General features: G+C 47.0%; 1 protein-coding gene across 1 annotated transcript in view; it reads left to right on the forward strand.

The window, feature by feature from the left end:
• Positions 1–715: 715 nt before the first annotated feature.
• Positions 716–22,839, forward strand: part of GCGR (glucagon receptor) — a 43,508-nt gene continuing 21,384 nt past the window's right edge. The window contains exon 1 of the mRNA XM_081899760.1: positions 716–1,095. The gene's annotated coding sequence lies outside the window, so the exon portion shown is untranslated. The remainder of the gene's footprint in view (positions 1,096–22,839) is intronic.

Raw genomic sequence — 22,839 nt, forward strand, 5'->3', positions numbered from 1 at the left:
GATAAGGCAGGTGCAATCATGGGCGCATCCAGGATTTTTGCTAGGGGGCAGCCCTTTTGTGGGGGGGGGCAGAACCTCAGTTAGCTATGATTTTTATTTATTTAGGGGGTGGAGCTGCCCCTCCCTGCCCATGGATGCAACTGATGCACTATAAATTGAGTCTGGAATCAGCCCTAAAGGAGGGTTGGTGTCTTACACAGATGTTCTGTTTTCTCTTAACAGTTCAGACCACAGGGCTGATCTGCTTAGCTTTCTTCAAGCCATATTAGGTAGGGAAGCAGACTTCCAGACCTCACCATAAGCCCATCTGATTCATTCAGGGGTTTCCCAAACTTGAGTCTCCCACTATTTCTGGACTACAATTCCCATCACCCCTGACCATTGGTCCTGCTAGCTAGGGATGATGGAAGTTGTAGTCCAAAGACAGCTGGAGACCCAAGTTTGGGAAACAACATTAGTGAGAGGAAGGCCTTGAGCTTGATGACCGCCTGGCCCTTTGCCCCCTTTCCCCGATGCCGCTCAAAGAGTACACGCGTCCCAGGAACAGGATGGCGCCCCCTGACGCGAGGCCCTGGGAAGAATGAGGCGGCCTGAGCCTCGGCTGCCGACCTCCTCCGAAGTTGGGGTGGGCGGGGTGGGGGTGGAGAGGAAGGAGGAGGTGGTCTGCGCAGCCCTCCCTGACACCTCCAAGTCTCGCTTTCCTTTTGCGCGTCAGCAGCAGCAACGGCGGGTGAAAACTTGCGACTCCGGCAGGAGAGAAGGTCCCTTTCTGGAGAGCTGCTTCCCTGGCGCGGGGAGAACGCGGCGCCCCTCCGGCTGCCCGCCCGCCCGCCCGCACCTGCTGCTCCGCGAAGAGGCTCGGCCGCTGTCTCCTCCTCCCTCCCTCCGGGCGCCCACCCCCCAGCTCGCCGGTCCCTCCCCCCGAAGCCGGTCACTGAGGCTGCATTGAGCCGCGGCTCTGGCAAAAGTTTTGAGCGGAGCGCCAGCGCTCAGGAGCCGGCGCAGAGCGACCCCTTGGCGGGGAACTTCCTCGACCCTTTGCCCGGCTGCGATGCGCCCGACGGGGAGCGCCGAGAACTGAAGCCACACAGGCAGGTAGGTCTGGGCCGGCGGCTGAGGGAAGAAGGAGGGCTGCCGTCTTCGCGGGTTTTTCCTTTGGTCACGTCGAGGGGCGCGAGCGCGTGGCGGGGAGATCCCTCAGCCGGTTCCAGGGGCACCGAAGGCGCTTTCTCTGGGCTCGCTGAGGGCGGCGGTGTGGAAGGGGGCTCTCGCTCTCCCCCCTTCTTCTCCCCTTCAGCCTCGGGCATAGCTGTCAACTTTTCCCTTTTCTTGCGAGAAATCCCGTTCGGAATAAAGGAATTTCCCTTAAAAGGGGACAAACGTTGACAGCTATGGCCTCGGGTTCCCCGCGGTGAACGGGATGGAGCTGAGCACATGCAACAGCCAGCCTCGTCCCTGCCTTGCGAGGCGACAACGGCCTCGGTCCGGGGCGTCCACACGGCAGCCGAATATAGCGGGACAGCTTTGTGGAGGGTTAAAGGAAGGGACTTCTGGAGAGCTCCGTTGGTTAGAACGTGGTGCTGGTAACAGCAAGGTCTCAGGTTCAGTCCCCATATGGGACAGCTATACATTCCTGCACTGCAGGCTGGGGGATTGCACTAGTTGATCCTTGGTGTCCCTTCCAACTCTACAGTTCTATGATTCTGCAACTGTTAAAAGGGGAGCAGCGTCCTCTCCCGAGAGGTCAGAGACCCACTTGGACGCCAAGTATATAGTCAACTTTGGCAGAATTTCTAGCGAGCCTGTTAGAATATGCCACGCACCACCCAGTTTGCTTTGCTGGCTTGCTAGTCTGTGGTAAGGTTGCCATATTTCATAAAGTAAAAAAAGAGGACTCCCCAAAAGACATCAACTCTGCCTTTGTAATGTCCTGGGAAATCCGGACTGTAGCAGCCCATGTCTCTGGACACACAGGGTAATCCTTGACCAGATAACCATACACACACATGTGTCAGTCAAGGACCTCCTTAGCTACTTCTTAAGAGCAATACAATTTTTCTCCCTTCCCAAGAGCAAACAGTATCGGGTATGATTTCCAACTCCCCTTTGATCAGCAATGGCTGCAGCAAAACGAGATGACCCCAAATTACTCTGCCAAATGAAGAATGCTTGAAGGTAACCAGGAGTGGTTTCCAGGTGGAAGGGCTATGAGTTCAGTTCATTCTGGTACCCAAAATTAATTCCCTGGATCTGAATTGTTTAATGCTACACTGACTCCACTTGGTGGATCTTGTGGGTTCCGGTTAAACCACCACCACCACCACCAAGCAAATCCTGCAAGCCTGAGGTCTGACCAGCCCTGAAATAGATAGTGCCTTGTTTTCTAGTCCACAGTTCATGGGCATAGCCAAGGGGGGTCAGCTGTTCCCTATGATCAATAAAAATATTTAACTAACTAAGGTTCTGCACCCCCCAAAAAAATCCTGGCTATGCCCATGCCACAGTTTTTTTATGCTCTTTGCTTTGAAAACCCAAACAGGAGAATTGCATCAGTTGCACAGGGAACCTCTGGATTTTGGGAAGAGAAAGTGTGGGGCAGTAGTAGTTGGAGAACACTGCATGGATGAGGGGGAATGAAAGGAGGCACAAAGGGGTTCACAAGTCACATTAAGCCAAGGCATGGAAGGGGCCACTGAGAAAGGGGGCACGTATACCCACCATGGAGTTGTGCTTATGGCTAGGCGTGTGTGTGTGTGTGTGTACCATAGCTGCCAACTTTTTTCTTGCAAGGAATCCTATTCGGAATAAGGGAATTTCCCTTTAAAAAATGGAAAAGTTGACAGCTATGGTGTGTACACACACACACACACACACACACACACACATATATACATATACACAGTACATACAGTTCCTCTTCTGCCCTGCTTCTCCTCCTCCTCCATGCTAGTATCACATCACAGGGCTATGTTCTTGTCTCCTGCCCACAGCCTCCTGCAGACACCCAGCCACACAATCAGTCACGTAACACCTAGCAGAACTTGAACCTAATTAATACTAATGGCAATCTGCTATGTGTGCAGGAGAAAAGGTGGCAGAGGGGAGAGTGTGTGTGCCTGTTGAATGGACAAACACATGCCCCGTGTGAACTATAACCCAAAGGTGAAAAAAACAACTCCGGAGACGACAGCCAATTGGTTAAAAAAATTCTTTTATTTTATGTATGACTGGGATAGCTCAGTTGGTCAGAGCAGGAGACTCTTATGCTCTGGGTGGTGGGTTCGACCCACATGTTGGGCAAAAAGATACCTGCATGGAAATTCTGTTTCTTCCTTAGAATCATAGAGTTCGAAGGGACCACAAGGGTCATCTAGTCCATGACCCTTTTGGTCCCTTTGAACTCTATGATTCTAAGGAAGAAACAGAATTGGAATGGCCACTTTTACAATATATAAGGACCCGAGGCACAGGATTGTTTGTTACGCACTGTATTGCAAAATCACAAAACGTCCATATGAAAATCTCTGGTTAATGTGACACACTGCTAAACAACAAACAGATCTGGAAGCCCAGCAGGTTCAATGAATACTGAATTTAAGCATGGTTATACCCATCTCTGCAAAAGTGGGGTGAACATTGGAGCACAAGGCGTAAGGGAGAGTAATACTGTACTGTATACTGGTCCAGTTACCCATTCAGGCAAATCTGTCCTAAATTTTTGGCATGTGCGGTATAATCCTACATTGGTAACTTGGGGAAGTTAGGAAGGATAAGTAGGCTTTTCCTCTACAGATGCTGTTGTTGTTCAAATAGGAGGTGTTAAAAATGGTGTCCAGTGTATAAATGAACTTCTAAAGATTTATATTTAGGAATGGATTGGTTCAGAGTCCACCCTACCCTGCTTGGGATTACTGTTAACGTTATTGCTGTAAACACACGATCTCATGCAAAACTCACTAAATTGCCTATACCAAGAGTAGTGTGTTGCACTCACCAAGGCAGGATAATTGCAGGACACCAGATATTAAAATCCCAAGCAAGCCTGACTTTTGCCTTTCTCTTGCTACAATGGACAGTGTTGGGTTAACTGCCTTGCCTTGGATACATTGCTGGTTAGGACAGAATGGCAGCCTGTGGGGATCTGGCTCCTCCAGTGTCACTAGTGAGGCAGGATAGGAACCAAAAAGAGACTTGTAGCAGCAATCATGGCAGCCTCTTAGTGTGTGCACGAGGAGTAGAAATCGCTTCCTATTGGCTTTCAGGCTTAGTTCTGACCTCTGATCCTTATGTACAAGCCCAGAACAGCAGTGGAGTTTAGGTAACAGCCCCGCTTCTTCCTAGATTCAGTTTCCCTTGTTTGAGTGTGACGACATGTACAGCAAATTCTTGGAAAAGCTGCATGGGAGCAGACAGTCTCCCTTTAATTAACCACTTGGTCCTATATCATGGAATGGAGCATTGATATGACCTTTCTTAAAATGCCTTGCAGGAATCTCCCCTCCTTGCTGCATGATACAGTGGTACCTCGGGTTAAGAACTTAATTTGTTCTGGAGGTCCGTTCTTAACCTGAAACTGTTCTTAACCTGAAGACCACTTTAGCTAATGGGGCCTCCGCTGTCGCTGTACTGCTGCCACGCGATTTCTGTTCTCATCCTGAAGCAAAGTTCTTAACCCGAGGTACTATTTCTGGGTTAGTGGAGTCTGTAACCTGAAGCGTCTGTTACCCGAGGTACCACTGTACAGTCCTTAGCTCCAACCCCATTCCAGTATGGGCCCATCAGGTGGAACTGACAGCACATTTTGTGACTATTTCTGCTTCTATCCACAGAGGTGGATTTAAGGGAGTGTGACTGGTTCAGTTGCACTGGGCGCAGAGCCTCGGGGACACCGCAGGGGGGGGGGCGCTGCAACTATGATGTAGAATGGAATGTGAGAGGAGAGGGTGCCGCTGAAATTTGAGACCCCCAAATCTATCCACCTACACCCTTCCAAAATGCAGTAGCAGAAGCAAATTACCAGTAGCAAATTCTTGTAATGTGATCTTGATTTATGCACTTAAAAGCAATCCAGCTCTTAATGAGAAACCTGCAATTCTCCAAGGATCACTTGTGTAAATTATGCAGAGATGCAAATATTTCAACATGATGTGAACCCAGAAATATGTTAGTTTTTTTTTAAAAAAGTGATACTGTGTGCCAGTTTTTAGGGAATTTTAAATATTTGGTGGCAGAAACACATGACACAGAGAACAGTGTGTACAAAGGTCTTGAAGGGCATTTATGGGATGGGACAGGAGATATACAGAGCACAGACTTCCTTGCCTCTGGCCACTGAAAACCCCACTTACAACTTCTGTTTTCACAAAGTACTGTCTGCACATTTTCAACCCCCCCCCCCAAACAATGCTGATGACTAGAAACTTCAGTGTTGCTTTTTTAAAAGTAAAACTGAAATTAATGGAAACAGAAAGATGTGTCTCGACATCCCAGATTCCATTGCAATTGCAGTTATGAAGATTTTCAAATGCACATGCCCTTCCCATTCTCATTCACCTAATACTGCCTTTCACTCAGTGTGTTAAGACATCCCCATTATCTATCCCCTCCCAACAGTCCTGACCTATTGGATTTTTGAGACCCGATGTGACAATCTCCCATACTCTTTGTCCACTTTACCTTTAGCACATATTTTTCTTGCCCTGTGTATCAAATCCTCTGCTGCTTGGGGCCCAGAATAGATGTTTTTCACTGTTTGGCTGTGAACACAGTGAAGAGTCTATTCTCTGTGTGCCACAAAATGCCCTGGGTGTAATTGGAGGACAGTGTATCATGATACCACCCATTCATTTGTCTGATATAATTCAGCTCCTCATGTAGCATGGATGATATGAAAATCCTAATTTCTGATCCCCCATCTGGCATAAGTCTCAATATAAGACTCTGGGAAACATATCTCGTTAGATATGTTTGTTAAGCTTGTTAGAGTGTTTCAGCTTTGTGCTTGGTTGGCGGCTGGTGCTTAATTTGTAAAATGATGGCCAGAGTTCAGCCCTATCTGGAAGCCAGGCCCTCTAACCAGGAAAACTTATTCTGTAGCCACCAATGAAAACAGAGGGACAGGCTAGACTTGTTGAGTTTGTGCATGCTCAAGAGGCATGGACTCTTCTCTTTGGATAACCAGAACAAGAAAAAAAGAAAGAAAAAAGCAACCCCAACCTCTACTAGTGCAGTATTTGGGAGACTCCGTACACACAGCCCTGCCAGTTTGTGTGAGTTGATTGCATCTTGGGCTGGATTTGGCTGTGTGATTGCTTCACAGAATGCTCAAATCAAGACTGGGGGAAAAGTCTCCTGGTGTTCCACTGCTGCATCATAAATGCTTCGTAGTTGGACTGCAATAGTAGAGTAAAATCTCAGCTTGCATTGAAAAATTATGACTGGAGAGTCTAGAGAACCTATTGCACCATTGTTTCACTGCTTGGTGAAAAGATTGAACAGATTCACTCAATCCGCATAAGGGCACCCATCCCAAGTTGTGTGATTTGAACCTCAGATTCCAGGATCCAGGACTAGCTCCTCTAGCAGAACCTATGGCTTGGCAAAAACAGGTTCCAACTCAAATTAAGCACCAAATCTGGTTCTTCTGTTGTGTCTAGCTGGCTATGGATGTCACCTACTTATTTGGGGATGTTATATACTTCTTGATATAGACCACTGGTGTCAGGTGGATGTGTTTTTACATGCTTTCAAGAGGCAACAATTTCTGGAAAACATTCTGGCAGGGCTTTGCGTTAAGTTGCCAATACAAATGGATTGAAATCTGCCTTCATTCATTTGCAGCGTTTCTATTCTGCATTTTCCACAAGGAGGGGTCTGCATAATTCTACCCTCCCAGGTTATCCTCGAAACAACCCTTTGAGCTAAGGTAGCTTCAGCTTGTGTGACTGACTCACCTGGCTGAGTGAGTGGGGATTGGAACCTGGATCTCTATCTCTTCCTTTCCTAGTCCAACCCTCTAACCACTACACCACACACTTGCCTATCAGATTCTGAATGGAAAAATGTCTTCTGGGGCTGAGCCTGCAAAAGACGCAGTATGTAGTCTTTTGCACACCCTGTAGTTCTGCCTGCACATGTGCTTCTTGGCATCCGTGCTTGCCCGCTAAGTGGCAGACAGGTAGGCCTTCTCGAGCGCTGTTCCTTGCACCACAAGGGCCATGGTGGTGAGTGAGTGAGTGCTGAGCTGTGACCACTTGGTTCTGTGGGGATATTTGCAGTGATGGGAGGCCCTGAGCAGGGTCCTTTAGGTTCAGTCTCAGCCTCTCCACTGTGCCCTTTGTGCCTCTGCTCCGAGTTGGGCTGTGTCAACAGAGTGATTGCAAAGTATCCTGTTTGAACAAGTCTTACTCACTACCAGACCTTGCAAGTTGGGAAGTTGCCTGGTGCATCAGAATAACAACTGCTCCAATCTTGCCCCCTTCAGTTGGGGGTGTGTCTCGTCACCAGCCCCCAAGCAGACGGCAGCCACGGATGGGTCAAGTTGCATGCTGGGAGGATGAAGAGGATCCTTTGTCGCCTTTTCTGTGTCTTGCAGCGCTCATCTCGCTTTATTGGCCGAGGGAGCTGGCGTACAGCTTCCGGGTCATGTGGCCAGCATGACTAAGCTGCTTCTGGCGAACCAGAGCAGCGCACGGAAACGCCGTTTACCTTCCTGCTGGAGTGGTACCTATTTATCTACTTGCACTTTGACGTGCTTTCGAACTGCTAGGTTGGCAGGAGCAGGGACCAAGCAACTGGAGCTCACCCCGTCGTGGGGATTTGAACCGCTGACCTTCTGATCCTAGGCTCTGTGGTTTAACCCACAGCGCCACCCGCATCCCTGGAGATTAAATATTCAGCCTCAAACAATGTGACAATGAGCCCAGGAAGCTACCAGAATAAGAAGAGCCACATAGACATCCTTCTGCAGTTCATATAGCTGGAGCAAATGCTCTTTGCAGGATACCTGGGCTGTAAAGCCTTTGGCCATGTCCTCCTTAAAAGGCTCTCCAGCAACTGTGCTGGCCATTCACCATACTTAACAGGCTGCCAGTGGGAAGGCACAGTTGGCTCTTCAGAAGGCTGTGCCAGCTCTTCAGCCTGAGTTGATGGAATTTGAAAGAGATTACCTGCAACAGAGTACCAAGCCCTTCATCAACCCCACCTTGTACAGGGATTCACAAGTCCTGGCAGTCAGGTGATGAGCAGGATTTGTGAAACCCAGTTTACAGCACTGCATCAGGGCTTGCAAAGTTCAAGCCTGTGGCTTTGCCCACATGGTTTGATTTCAAACCACACAGGCAAAAAACCTAGGTTACCCAATGTCATTATGGCATCAGGTGGCTGACAGAGGAGCAGCTCCACCTACCTGTCAAACTTGGCCTGCAGAGAATAAGGATCTGGCCCTCTGACCATATCCAGTTCCCCACCCTTGCCTTATTGCAATATATGTGAGACTAGAAGGGCGTTGATTTTGGCATTACAGGAAGTAGTAAATTGTGGCGGTAGTGACACATTTTTGCTTTGCCCTCTGTGTGGTTTACAGGTGTTTTTCTTGCACTGTTGGATGAAGTCAGAGATTCTGTGCTGTAAGACCGAAGATGGTTTTTCTCAGCAGATCCGTTTCTAGAGATCTAACTGGTGGCAGGCGTCTTTCATCTGAAAAGGCCACACAGCCTTTTTTGCAGCTGGCATGTCCTCTCATAGATCAAGGATGGCTAATCTTGGACCCTTTAGGTGTTGCTAAACTACAATTCCCCCCACCCCGACCATGGGCCATGCCTGCTGGGGTTGATGGGTGTTGCTCTCTTTCTAGTATAAACTGCTGACCATCTCTCCCTTTAGCCACTTTCCTTTACAGCACGCAGTCTGTGTCCCTATGTGGGATAAAGTGACCAATGAGGCAGGAGTCAGCACTCAGGCGGACTTTGCCTCCTCCATTTCAATCATGGGTGGGAAACTCCAGCTCCCATCAGCGCCAGTAAGCATGGACAGTGGTCAGGGGATGATGGGATTTGTAGTCCAGCAGCAGTTAGCCAAATAGGGAATGTCACCTGCCTGCCTGCGTTTGCTATCTTGCCAAACTGTCCTTTGATCACTCTCATTTTATTCCTTTCTCTCCAGTTGGCTGCTGCTGTTTTCTTACCTCCCAAGGCCAGGAAGCGTCTCATCACATTTTACAATACAAGGTGCTGTGTGGGGATTATCATTAATACTGAGGAAAGCTCTTTTCATTCCTCTGCCTCATAGTAGGGGTTCTGGATACTCATGGAGATGAGCTGTTGAAATCAAGAGCTCACCTATCCCTAAAGAGTCATTTTACGTTCTAGTACCATTTTTTTACATTAGAGTGTAAACACTTATAAAGTTGTCTGAAGTTTTCTTTGGCCTATTTTTATATTAAAACAGAAACAAACAAACCCCTGCACCCTCACATCTGAGTAATGTTGAAATGTCATCCTCTATAGCTGTTTCACAGCTAAATACAAGAAAAGTGCTGTGGAAATTGAATTACCCCGGCCGTTTGTGACATCAGAGTTGTCCCAGCTAATCAGATACTTCTCATCATCATCACTATGATTTAGTCCGTTATTTCTTTCTGCAGCCGAGGCTGATGATGGTGGGGACAGCAGAGGGTAATGAAGATCAAAATTAAGATGCAGAAACAGAGCCATGAGGCCTTTGGTCTGTGGGTGTGCGCACTCATAGGACCAAAATAGCGGGATAATGGCAGAGGTGCAAGTGCTTGATGGATCTAATGACTCTCCCCCTAAGACTGGCTGAAGCCACCTGATCCCTAGTGGGAAATGGGGTGTTAGTGGCAGAGCCAGCCTTACGTTGTTGGCATCAGTTCCTGCCTCAGACATCCCCTCCCCTGCCAAGCACTGAAGCCCCTGCTGCGGTTGGATTGTAGCTTCAAGGTTTGTGCCATTAACGCACTAGGGGCTAATCCTTTTGTGTTTTAACAAGAGAGCAGCTTCCCCCTTCCTCCTCTCCCCACAGCCTCTCTCTTGAGCAATCAAGGGGAGGGGATGGGTGAAATTGTATGTGTGTGTGAGAGAGAGAGAGGGGGGGAGGCAGGATCAGAGCAGCTTTGATGCTTGTTTGCTGAGAGAAGAGTCTGGAAGAGAGAATGTACTGCATTACATTCCCAGCATGGGTGATGCTGCAGCACATCTTTCTTTCACCAGGCATAGTTTTTCTCCCCCCCCCCTTTTTTTACAGAAGCCCTATTTCTTCTTCTTCTCCTCCTCCTTCTTCTCTTTTTCAAGAGACAATCCCACCCACCTCTTGGAATTCAGAAACCACTCATGCAGTCCTACTGCAAAAGCCTAAAGCATATGCATAGTTTGCAGCACAGAGATGAAAATATAAAATTATCAGAAACGGTGGTGTCTTTCCCATAGGTTGGCCATAGAACTGGCATTGTTCTGAAAGGAAGGACTAATGGTGTCTTCCTAGGTGCACTTATGTACAAGTAAGCACTATCAAACTTCAGAGTAAACAAGCATAGGATTGGGCTGTACTTGAGCTTTAAACTAGTGTACAATGAAATCCTGAGTCACAGAACTACGATGCTCTTCTGAATAAGGAAAATAAATAAGCTTAACACAACAGGCACCTGATAGTTCTGTCAATTGGATTATAGCACCCAACATGTAGGAAATATACCCACACTCGAACCGTGTCTGCTTTGCACATTGTTTGAAGAACCACGAGTGTTTTCAGATGGAAGCTTACTGTTGCAAACTGATCGTTCAGATATTGCAAACGGGTTACTGGCAGCAGGTTGTTGTTTTTAAAACTTGTCAGGTTTTTTCATGGAAAGGGTAAGTGTGGAGAAGAGACAAGGTGTGATTTTGATATCAACAATGTTCTCCAGATGCCAGGAAAACTCCCAAACATGAGTGCATGAGGAACACCAATCCTACCAAAATAAAATCCACCTGGAAGCAGCCTCTGCTACCCAGAGGTGACAAAGAACAACAACATTAATGGAATTCAGTTGACAAATTTAAATGACTCACCTGAACCAGGTGGCATTCACTGAATAATTATTAAAGAACTCAAAATGTGAAGTTGTTCATCTTCAAGGTAATTCTAAACCAAAATGACCCTCATATCACAGGGTTAATAGCTAGTGGAATGCTAATTTCTAAAAAGGATCTTTTAGGGTACAGTCTCAGGAAATTACATTTCTATCAGCCTAGCTATCTGACCCAGGCAAATTGGTGGAAGCAGCATTATTAAAGCTAGAACCATTAAACGTGTAGCCTTGGAAGAAACAGAATTAAATCAAGCTTTAATCATTTTTTGGTCAGGGTTGGGAAGTCAACAAAGATATAGACGTGTGAATTGGTTGATATTATGGAGATTTTTAAAGCTTTTGACTATTAAAAGGTTCCTAAACAGCAAAACATGGTAATATTCAATGTAAAAGCAAAATGATGCCCATTGGAACAAAAATATAATAAAAATCCTAAATTCCCCAGCTAATGGTGAATTGGCTGTAACTCCTCAGGAAAAAGATATTGAGATCACAGTAGGGAATTCGTTGAAAATGTCAGCCCAGTGTGCTGTGGCAGTAAACAGAATGTACAGTATTATGAATTATTATTAGGAAAGGGACAAAGAATAAAGCAGCAAATTTATTTATGGCATGTTCAGTTTTGATCTCTGCATCTGAAAGGGACGACCACAGTACTAGGAAAGGTACAGAAAAAGGCAATCAAAACGATCATTTTCCTTAAATAGAAAGCGTAAAAAGATGAATGCATTTGGGTTTAGAAAAAAGGTGTCAAAAGTAAGAGGTGAAATTCTGCGTATAGAGACAGTGAATGGGGAGGCATTCTCTTCCTCATGATACTAGAACTCAGGATTCATCCAATGAATGTTGGGTGGCAGTAGAATCAGGACAGACAAATTAAGTAAAACACAATTAAGGATGGAATTAACAGTGAACAAGAGACCTGCAACACAATATTGCAGTGTATCTTCCCTCCTTAAAGCGTGCACAGTCTTCATTTGGTTGTTTTCTGTGGGAAGGTGCCCTCTTAGTTGTTGTTTTTAAAATGTGCTTCTGCAAAGCATGTCGATCCCCTGAGGATCCTGATACCTCCTTTTTGTTTCTCAGTATCTCTATTCTAGCTGTAATCCTGGCAGCACCCAACCGCTTAATTCACTATTAGAAGGAGCCATAAAGAATGCATAGCTGGCACTGAAAATAGCAGCCCTTGGTCTTATTATCTGCACTAATGTATAATAATCCAAAATGTACGGCATTACTTTATCATGCTCCACTTCTCACCCCACACCTTGCAAGTGGCAGCCAATTGAGTGGAAGGAGCAGGGAAACTGATGAGTGTGGTTTTATCGCACATTACACAGCCCCTGTATTATGGAAATTATAAGGGAGAATGGAGAAGATGCAGGGCTGCTACAGCATCGTCCACATCCTCCCACCCTTAGTTATGGCTTTTATTTAAGCTTTTGTTTTTCAAGCCAATTTATATATTCATGGAGAATGGGTCTATCCAGAACCACCCTTTCCTGGGACCTTAAGGTGAAGAGCAGGTAAATAACAACAATGGAGGGGGGGCCACCTTCACCATTCTGCCTGTGAGCTTTTGTGGAGCACTTTGAGATAAAAAGTACAGTCGTACCTCATGTTACGTCCGCTTCATGTTACGTTCTTTCAGGTTACGTCCCGCGGCCACCCGGAAGTACCGGAAAGGGTTACTTCCAGGTTTCGCCGCTTGCGCAGAAGCGCAAAATGATGTCAAGCGGATGCGCAGAAGCGGCAAATTGCAACCCGCGTGTGGTTGCGTTCTTTTCATGTTGCGAACGGGCCTCCAGAACGGATCCCATTCACAACCAGAGGTACCACTGTACCAGATGAGATGGACCACTGGTCTATCGAAGCAAAGCAATGCTTAAGATTCTTAGTAGGATTCAGACAGAACATTTCAAACTCCCTACAATCCTTTCCCCAAGGCAATTTCCCTCTGTACTCTGGACCAGTTGTTCTGTTTGCTGCAGGGGGGTTCCTCTGGGAAGATGAGGCACTGCATTTTGAAGACTTCCTGCCCTGTGTTTTCAAAGGGATGTTTATACTGCTGTCCCTTCCAAGTTAATAAGCCCAGTGTGCACATTGTACACAGGCAGTAGCAGGACCAGAGAAAGAAAATATGGCCTTGTTACCTGGACTTCCTCCAGGACAGCTGGGCTGGGGTTTTATTTACTGAATTGCCAGAAAGCCAAAGGCCAAGAAAGACCAACCCTGCAGGACGGGGCCAAGTGCATCTCTGATACCCATATCCAAGCAAACAAGGGAATGTACCTGCCCAGGTAGAGTCTCCAGGAGAGGGATGCTTCCCGTGCGTACTTCCTGCCACTGTGTCAGTGGAAGTGCCATGGCTTCCAAGTCGTAGAGGAATCTCTGTTGCAACAACATATGCATTAAGCAGGCATCCATTCCTGGGCCCTTTTCTTCAAATTGTGAATAGTGCCAGCCAGGGACGGGAGTAGACAGTTGTCTTGGAGCAGCTGAGATTGAAGGTGATAAGGATTTTATTTTATTTACTCCTCAATAAATTTATTCAGCAATGCTACATTACTTCAATAAATTTCTGTTATGCCCTTTGCCATAAACAACCTCTGAGCGGTTTACACAAATAAATGCATTTATTTGTTGTTATCACATATATATCCCACCTTTCCTCCAAGGAACTCAAGGCGGCAAGCATGATTCTCACATCCTCAGAACAACCATTGAGGTAGGTTAGGCTTGGGAATGATGACTGTCCCAAGTTCACTCAGTAGCTTCATGGCTAAGTGGGGTTTTGAAGCCTGGATTCCCAAGTCCTACTCTGACACTCTAACTGGTACACTGGCTCAAAATCTATAAACAAGTATAAACAATTACATATTAAAACCAGTACAGTGATACCTCGGGTTACAGACGCTTCAGGTTACAGACGCTTCAGGTTATAGACTCCGCTAACCCGGAAGTTGTACCTCGGGTTAAGAACTTTGCTTCAGGATGAGAACAGAAATCCTGCGGCAGCAACGCAGCGGCAGTGGGAGGCCCCATTAGCTAAAGTGTTACCTCAGGTTAAGAACGGACCTCCAGAACAAATTACGTTCTTAACCTGAGCTACCACTGTATTAGAATCCAAATCAAGCCAACAGCAGAAAAGCTGGGAGACAGATCCTTCATAGCTGCCATAGCACCCAGCAGGTTGTGTAGAATACAAATGACCTTGGTTGTGGGGGAATGGGGTCACTGGTGTGGGGAGCAGGATCCTATTACTTCAACAGATCCCAATCATTCCCTCATGCAGTGAACATACTGCTGTCTTTTTGGGTTCATCCCAGCTCTTTCTGAGGTTCACGCTTTATACACCATCAGCTTCTTTCCAATAAATGGGTCTTCTAGCCTTCCTCTTCTAGCTTCCACACTTTTGACTGTCCAGATTTATTTGGCTGATGCAATGGATGCTATGGCCTATATAATCTCCTTAGGGCAGGGCTTCAAATTAGGAGTCCTGATGCCCTACAGTTAGGGATGGGGAAGAAATTCAATTCAGTTTGCATTTAAAAGCAAATCACCCTGAGTTACACTTTCAGAAACAACGTGAAAACCAAAAGACAGCCAGCATCCATCAAAATTTGCACTTCTTTGAATTTTGCAAAGAAGTTCTCCAACCAAGTAGTGTTCACAAAAATGCATGTAGTAGGGCAAAGCGTGCATAAAAATGCATATACTAGTGAACATAACATACAAAAGTGCATTGTATTGGAGAACACAACTATTAGGCAAAATCACATACAAAATATGGATATTAGGAGAAATGCTGATGAACTTTCATTAGGACTTTTTTTTAAATGCAGATCAATGTGGAAATGTGGAGAAGTGAATTTAAGATTGGAAAAAATGAGAATGTGAGAGAAAATAATGGGCAGATTCCCGCTGCCTACATTTGCCAAATAAATTCTTCAGGGTCTCCAATCTGATCCTATATTAGCAGCTGATGAGCAGTGCGTTTGTGAGATGAGAAGAGAGGGGTATCTTCATCATTTGTGGAGGACAAAGCAGAAATAGGAAGAATGAAGAGCTCAGCTGAAATCTTAGGGGGCTCAGGGATCTTGCAGTGGCCTGGCTTATCGGGCTGAAGGTGTATTCAGGGCCACTCCATCCATTTTCCAAAGCCCGAGAGCTGTGCACAGAGTACTCCTTACATGGGATTCTGTGAAAAGTTAGCTTATAGTGTTGTCTAAAATTCAGGCAAGGACTTCCCCTACCCTATGGCAAATTTTTCTAGGCAATATATTTAGGGTGTTTTCCCCCTTGTCCTCTGAAATGGTAACAAGGAACAGTCAGATGGGATGGGCTTGTGCTTAAAAGGCAGAAAGGGAAATTTATCTGGGAGAGGATTAACAGATAGGTTCTGTTTTCACAGTTAGGGTCTAACTCGTCATCAGGTGTAGGTAATTTTCTCCCAGTTCGTATTGGCTAATGAACCTGAGTCCCGGTGGTATGTGCACAGTGACTTGCCTGACCTATCAAGGTTATTTGTTGTTGTCCTACGCACACTCCCTGGCCCCTTATCTTGCAACACATTGGTAGTATGTTTGATGGAGATGAATAACTTGTTGCTTACAGTCACAAAGGCCCAAGGTTATTTTGCAGAGGTTTTTAGCTTAGGATCATGATTCAATACTTGTGCCTCTGGTCTATTTACACAAGAAGGGAATCCCAGGGTGCTTGAGCTACACCCCATTGTGCACAATTGCACACTATTGTTGCCAATGAGAGGGAATTATTTTTTTTTTAATGGGAAAGGATCGAGAAGTGCAAGAGGGGTGATGGCCCAGCAGGACACAGGTAGGATGATGTGGACGAACTGCTATCATTTGTCCTCTTCCACAAGCCTTAGGATTGCAACCTTGGAGATTTATACAGGAACTCAGCAGTAAGTTATGGGACATGCACTGATTGTGGACATTTTGCAGGCATGAACAGTGCTGAAAGCAGATTGCATATAACTGCCCCATTGTGAGCACAAATCATAATGAATGCATAATAGAAGACATCTGAAGGGTCTCTAATACATCTGCTCTTCTGTCCACAGATGGCTGGGTATCATCATTAGTTCAGTTCTGTATATCACGTATCAGAGTTAGCCTCAAACTTTTGATGAACGTGAAGAGTGAACTGGGGAGTGGGGCACACCAGGACATTTGAGTAGGTTTGCCAGATCACAACCTGGAGATCCATACGACAGAGCTCTAGAATGTGATCTGGCAAGCCTGGATAGGAGTTACTAAGTCACAAAAGAACAACACAGACAACACTATAGAAATACAATGGATTATTATGGACTACCATGAGCCTGAGCAACAGCCTCCCCATTTATCACCCTTGCCACCCAAAACATGATGGATTAGCCTACCTTGGACCAATTAAGTTTTTGCCAGTGTTGGCTGAGTTGTCAAAGTTAGGCAGCGGGCGAAAAAGACACCATCTCTCTCTGAAGGCAGATTCTGGTGGCCTTCTGAAAACAATCCTGCTGTAGTGATGTATCTTTACACTCATCATCATCTTCTTCAGCAACTAAATTTCAAGCACTTGCTTCACTTCTACCTCCTGTCTGATATGTCAGAACCCAGAGAACTCCCTCTGGTGCCAGGCATGTAGGTCAAAACTGTCTCCAGATGGCTCTGCAAAGCCAGCTTGGGGCTAATGGTAGGAAGCCAGCTGGGTCAGGGATATCAAATCTAGTACTGGAGGAATAGGTGGCCCTAGGGGCCTAAGAGGAAGGGGGAAAAGACAGAGATACCTGTTGGTTTAATGCTTGTGATCAGATTTCCTTTGTAATTATGGGTATTGTTTGGAGGCAATCCAAGAGGCCCAGGTCCCAGGTCTTTTGCACCAGTTCTGGATCTCCTTTCCCTTCTTCCCTCCTCTTCTTTTTAAACTTTAAAACAATATTTTGTGCAAATTTTATGCCCCCAAGTCCTTTAAGTACTTTGCAGTACAGTGGTACCTCGAGTTACATACGCTTCAGGTTACATACGCTTCAGGTTACAGACTCCGCTAACCCAGAAATAGTGCTTCAGGTTAAGAACTTTGCTTCAGGATGAGAACAGAAATTGTGCGGTGGCGGCGCGGCGGCAGCGGGAGGCCCCATTAGCTAAAGTGGTGCTTCAGGTTAAGAACAGTTTCAGGTTAAGAACGGACCTCAGGAACGAATTAAGTACTTAACCCAAGGTACCACTGTACAATACTCCTGTTGGTAATGCTCTCCATCTTCCTTTGGCAATGGACAGTGTGAGCATGCCCCGTTGTTGCATATGTTGCAAAGCATCCTGGGAGTCTCCCAACAATAACTGATGTTACCCCTAAGCTATTTATTTCTGTAAAGCCCGTAACATATTCTCTATACAGCTATCCTCCTGCTCCTTGACTTACCTCACAGACTATTTCATCTAACCCACATTAAATCAGGATAGCTATTTTCTTGTTGCCACCATTGAGTTATTTCTCTAGAATTGGACTCTGTTTCTTTGTGAGGCAGATGACCAGTGTTGGAGCCCCATGTATAGTGTTGCAACATTCCAGGCTAGAAGTGACCAAGACTTGTGTAACAGTGGGCAGATCTGCCAGTTAGGGCAGCCCCCAAATTTCCTGGAGCCGTTTTCACCAGGAAACCACCAAGAGTGGCCTAGAGCAGTGTTTCCCAACCTTTTTTGGGCAAAGGCACACTTGTTTCATGAAAAAAATCTCGAGGCACACCACCATTACAGCCCCGTGACGTCAGCGCGCAGCGTCACGCCGGGAGGGACGCAGGAAAGTGTAAGATTCAATTTTTTCCCCTCCCCCTTGCCTTCCTTCTGTGCCAACCGCCAAAAAGCCAAGAATCGCGCGACCGCCGGCGGAGGGGGGGAGGGCGAGCGGAGGCAGCGGCGAGCCCCGTTCCTCCCCATCTGCCCCATACCGTGCAAGGAGCGCGAACAGGTGTGAGAAGGGGGTCAAACCTGCGGGTCGGCGCCGGGGAACCTCCAAGCTTTGGGGGTGGGGGGGAGGAGGCAGCAAAGCGAGGCAGGAAGGAGAGCGCGGCTTGGCGAAGTACTCGGCGGCGAAGGCCAGCAGGTCCGGCGGCCGGTGCCGCAGCACCTCCACCGTGTAGCCCTGCAGCAGCTCAGTCAGACCCGGCGGGATCTCGATGCTCATCTTGTAGCCGAGGCGCGTGGGAGACTCAACGGACGGGCCCGGGAGAGAGAGAGAGACAGAGAGAGACACACGACGGAGAGAGAGCGGGAGTCCCTGCTCGCCGTCGCCACCGCTACAACTACTGTGGCGGTTGGTCATGGTCGTCGCCACTGCCGCCGCCGCCCACCTCTATCTATCTCTCCCCCTCAGCTTTCTACGCGGGCCTCGAGCCGGAGGTGGGGGGTGGCCGCCGCCACTTTCTCCGCCTCCACGTCCTGCCTCCTCCTCCTCGAGCCCTCCGTCAGCCCTGAGGGAACCGCCGCGCTCGCGCCGCCGCTCTCTGACACGCGAGAAAGAGAAAGGAACGGAGCGGCGGGGTAGTCGGGGGAAGGAGGGGCCGGAATGGAAGCGCAAGGCGAGCTGCGCATGCCCAGCAGGAAGCAGCGGAGAACGCCACAGAGAGAGAGAGAGAAGCAAGGGAGGGTGGGGAGTGGGCGGGAACACGCTTCATGCGTCACAATAACGGACAAGAGGCGCTCGAGGGATAGATTAGGACCTAATTTGACTTTTACAAAAAAAAAATTCTTTCGAATTTTCCCCGCGGCACACCAGGCAATGTCTCGCGGCACACTAGTGTGCCGCGGAACACCGGTTGGGAAACACTGGCCTAGAGATCTTAAAAAACTAATTTTCATCTCCGGACAGGGGTGTATCTGAATTTCTCAAGTAGCAGCAGATTCAGCATAAATATATACTCAACCTTCCCATTCTGGAAGGAGAACTGATGCAGTCTCTCTCCTTTACTGGCAACAACACAAGCTAAGATTGAGGATGATACTGCGCTTTCATTTAGAATACTCTTGTTATTGGCACCAAAAGTTCTTCTGCAATACAAAAGCGTCACTGTGTTTCTGCAGTTTATCACAGCTGCAGCAATTTCTGAAAGCAAAAAAGGCTCCCACTCCCGAATAAAGTTTAATAATAATTATCTAAGGAAATTTAAGACGAAGGGTAAGGGGGAATAACAGCAGATAATTGACTAATTTGCTGAGGCAAAGAAACAGAAAATGAGATTGAAATTGACTGGTAGAAAGCTTCTCTATTAAATGTTGTATAACATTTCACAGGTGACTACATTATGATAATTAAACCTTACAAGGTGCTAATCTCTTAAACTGGTGCATTTAATGTGGATAAGAGTGCTCATCTAGCTTACTTCAGTTTGCTGGGAATATTAGCTCTCACCCAAGGTTTCTAGCTCTCATGACTAATGCATTATTTTCTTTGTATTTCTGTCTGATCTTAACCCATGAGCAGATTACAATGTATTGTTGTTTTATTCTGACAACAAACTCGTGAGATAGATCAAGTTTAGGTACAATGACAGCCCCATTTCCACCCACTAAGTTTTATAATATAACAGGAAATGTACACGCTACAGGTAGGCTCTCTTTTTTTGCCATTTCTTGGTTATATTTTATTAAATTTTCAAAAAAAATCACATATACATTCCAATACATAATATTTTTTCTTTTGTTTTGTCAACTTACCACCCCATTTTCCTTGGTGTTTTTTATTTACTCCCCTTTGCTGTGCCCTAGCTTCTCCTTCTTATATCATAACAATAATACAATAATCTCTAATTCCTTCTGGTGCTCATAGTTCAAATCCTGATCATGATTTCATCATACTATAATATTTCTTTAAATAGTCCAAAACAGGTTTCTGTTCTTCCACAAAGCAATCACTACCAGGTTCTCTGATTCTAGCTGTTAACTTTGCCATCCCTTTATTTATCCATTATTTATTTATCCATTCTTCTTTGGTGGGAACTTCTTCCCTTTTTGTGCATTGTTGCAGGTAAACCTCCTGTGGCCAGAGCATGGAGGCAACCTTTGCCTCTGTATCTTGCAGCTAGCTCTGTTCCCATGAGCGATATGTCCTTACTACAACTGTGGCTCCAGCCAGGCGCTTTCTCACTGGGGTCTCCAGGGACCAAGGTCATTAGCCTGCAATACTAATTAGAGTATGTTAGCCAAGCTCAGAAAAGAGAGGCCACTCTGGCAGGGAAAACATCATTCAGAGTCATAGCTGGGTCAAGCAGGGAGACAAATGGATCCCCCCTTCCCTCTCTCTTTCCCTATGGGGCAGAGCCAAAGGAGTGTGTCTGGGGCTGGAGGACAACAAAGGAGGTCCTGGGCAGTCCTGCAGCTTCCCTGAAGCATTAGGAGGTGGCTGAGGACGGAGCTGGCCGGAGACCAGAAAACCCCTCTCCGACACAGCTGGGGTTGGGGGCAGGAAGAGGCTCCTCTGAGCCAGGAGGGTGATCTGTCCAGCTGGGTTAAGGGGTGGCAGGGAGGAGACAGCAGGACAAGCAGGAGCTGTTGTACAGAGGAGGGATCTAGGCCAGAGGTCTCTGCACTCAGCCTTTTGGAAGTCTGCAGCTCTTGTGGTGTGTGACTGAGCCAGGCATTTCAGTGCCTTCGGGGCAGGGGCTTCTCAGGCAGGGGAGGGACACTTGTTTATTTATTTAGGTAAAGGTAAAGGGCCCCTGACCATTAGGTCCAGTTGTGACCGACTCTGGGGTTGTGGTGCTCATCTCGCTTTAATGGCTGAGGGAGCCGGCGTACAGCTAAGCTGCTTCTGGCGAACCAGAGCAGCACACGGAAACACCATTTACCTTCCTGCCGGAGCGGTACCTATTTATCTACTTGTACTTGACGTGCTTTTGAACTGCTAAGTTGGCAGGAGCTGGGACTGAGCAACGGGAGTTCACCCCGTCGCCGACCTTCTGATAGGCAAGTCCTAGGCTCTAACCCATAGCGCCACCCGCGTCCCGTTTATTTATTTAGAGCAATATTAAAACACTAAAATAAGGAGAAATGTCCGCCTTCACCTTTGGGGAGAAGAAGAGTAGGACTGGCTCCTCACCCCTGCCATCCCACTGTCTTTTGGAAGTGATTCCTATGTGAACTACAGCCACTTCAGAGGGCTTGGGCTCCCTGGGGCAGCGAGCCATGGGCCAACAACCAGGGGTACTCGCAATCCAGTTGAAGAGTCTCTTCCTGTCAACTTTGAGGCCAGGAGCCTGGGCACAGTCTAAGAGAGGCAGAACAAGGGGGCTTGTTCCAGTGGTGGGGAATAAGGTGGCTCAGCAACACGCAGGTGGGGAACTCCCTCTTATAAATCCTGGCTCCACAGGGTGGCATTGGGGTGGGGTGGATATTGCCAGGTAGAGAAGTTTTCCAGTAGGGATCATCCCTAGGCAAGGGACCTGGGCCAACATGATCTGGAACCGCAAGAGCTGCCCACGTCCCCAGCAAAAGCTTTTGCACACTGCTGCCACCAAGGCAAGGTTCATCATGACAGACACATCTGTCTGTCCTACTATCTAAATACGGAGAAAGCTCAGCCCAGGAGCGAAAGCAGCATCTGGCACTGCTGGCTTCCTGATCAATGAGCTTCCCAGCTCCCAAACAGAAGCAGCAATTAGGGACTGCTCTAAGGAAACATGATTTCCCAGGGCTAAAAATAACCGCACAAGGAGGGGAGGAGGGATAGACGGATAGTCCTGGGAGCAGCCCTCCAGACTATGGGCTGGTTACTGTCCCTCTGACAAGCTCTGAAAGGTTTCAAAATGTCCCTTAGAGATAGGGGGAATTGGACATGCGCCACTCACTCCTTCCTGACCGGTCAAGCTCTAGCTTTGGCTCTCAGGATGCTCGTTTTGGAGCATCAAAAGTATGCATTTCCAGAATGAAGCGCAGAATGAATCTAGAGCAGAATCTTGAAAGCACACGTTTGAGAATCTAAAAACTGGGGTGTATCCAAATGCCAGAACTTCTTTTAGTGCTACAAATCAGTATGCCCTCCAAATGCTTTCAGACAACCACCACCAATTTTTATGTACTTTATTATTATTATTAACTCCAAGACTAGCAGTGTTTTGCTAGTTCCAGCCTTATTTCTTGGAAATTGCACATGGTGCAATCCTTATGGGACTGATGAAATTGAGAAAGCAGCAATAAAACTTCGAGGTTTTCCATTTACACCCAAGAACACTAGCAGAGTAGCACAGAGGAGAGGATGGGAGGTTAGCTGGATATAATGGCAGGGGACGGGGCAAGGATCACACACAAGCCACATCCATGAATGCCACCTGAAAACTGGGTAAGGCAGCAGTGCTGCCTGAATGTTTTGTGCTGCCGTTGCAATGTACAATGTAAGAATGGCTGCCTATGAGCCGACAGCGCAGAGAAACGTAGAGGAACTTTAGAAGGAATGTTGCCTGCATTCTCCAGAATAAGTGAGCGAATGGTACTTATATGGAAGAAAAGTCTTGTTTGTGTTGAAGCACACTTCCATTTGTGATTTTGTAATGGGCTTGTTAACAGGACGCGGGTGGCGCTGTGGGTTAAACCACAGAGCCTAGGACTTGCTGATCAGAAGGTCGGCGGTTCGAATCCCTGCGACAGGGTGAGCTCCCGTTGCTCGGTCCCTGCTCCTGCCAACCTAGCAGTTCGAAAGCACGTCAAAGTCCAAGTAGATAAATAGGTACCGCTCCAGTGGGAAGGTAAACAGCATTT

The sequence above is a fragment of the Podarcis melisellensis genome (genome assembly GCF_964234715.1).
Source record: "Podarcis melisellensis genome assembly, chromosome: 2".
Taxonomy (NCBI): domain Eukaryota; kingdom Metazoa; phylum Chordata; class Lepidosauria; order Squamata; family Lacertidae; genus Podarcis; species Podarcis melisellensis.